The sequence below is a fragment of the Equus asinus genome, chromosome 3, assembly GCF_041296235.1.
Source record: "Equus asinus isolate D_3611 breed Donkey chromosome 3, EquAss-T2T_v2, whole genome shotgun sequence".
Taxonomy (NCBI): Eukaryota; Metazoa; Chordata; class Mammalia; order Perissodactyla; family Equidae; genus Equus; species Equus asinus.
Window position 1 is genome coordinate 103,235,999 of NC_091792.1, and position 1,066 is coordinate 103,237,064.

Genomic DNA, 1,066 nt, shown 5'->3' on the forward strand with positions numbered 1-1,066 from the left:
ACGATTGTCCCAGAATCCTGAGGACTTAATTTGGTTTAAAGAAGGCCAGTCCAATTCTCACAGGCCAAGCCTTGTCAGTCCACAAGCACCAGTGTTTTGCTTCCCACCCTGTGGTGCCTATGTTGTTCAACACTGGCCCTGAATGGTCCCAAGTGCAGACATCCATTCTGTGGCCAGGCTCTTGCTGACCCAGGTGTATGTTCAGCCTGTGGTCTTGCCCATGCTTGGTTTACAGTGCCGTCCACACTCACATAGTTGACCAATGCTCCTCTTGTTACAGTACCATGTCAGGAAGGCTGGATAGCTGATTAGGAGAGGTTTCCAGACCCAGCCATGTAGGGAATCAGCCTCTCCCATAAGGCCTTAGGGTCTTGTGTTGATCCTGCATCATCAGCCTTGACTTAACCCCTCCCTCCTGGTGAGTTCTCACCTCTCCTTGGGGTCTCCATCTGCCAGTAGACTTTGGTCAGGGGTTCCATGTGCTAACTGAAGATTTAACTAACTCAAATTCTTGGGGAGAGGGGTTGTTCATTCATTCATGTATTCATTCCCCCAGGCAACAAACATTCATTGTCTCTTACTGTGTACCAGGCACTGTTCTTATCAGTGAACAAATTAGAGTTTCGGTCTTCACCAACTTACATTTTGAGAAAAAGTGGAAAATAAATTAAGCAAAAAATTGCATAGTGCTCACTTCAGTAGCACATATACTAAAACTAGAACGATACAGAGAAGATTAGCATGGTTTCTGTGCAAGGATGACACGCAAATTGGTGAAGCATTCCATATTAAAAAAAAAATTGAATATACAGAGTGTGAGATTGTCATAAATGCTATGGAAAATAATAAAGCAGGCTTTGGAGGAAGAGATGGGGGCTCTTGGGAGCTGCTGTCTTAAATAGGGTGGCCAATGCAGGGCTCGTTAAGAAGGAGATATTTTACAAAACTCTTGAAGGGGTGGAGGGAGTTAGCAATGCAGCTAGTGGGGGGAAGGGCATTCCAGGCAGCTGGAACAGAGAGAACAAAACCCTGTGGTGTGGACATGCTTTGTGTGTTCTGGGAAGAG

General features: G+C 45.7%; 1 non-coding gene across 1 annotated transcript; it reads left to right on the forward strand.

The window, feature by feature from the left end:
• Window positions 1-686: 686 nt before the first annotated feature.
• Window positions 687-793, forward strand: LOC123284863 (U6 spliceosomal RNA). Its single transcript, XR_006526308.1, has one exon. It is a non-coding gene; the product is annotated as a U6 spliceosomal RNA (small nuclear RNA).
• The last annotated feature ends 273 nt before the right edge of the window (window positions 794-1,066 follow it).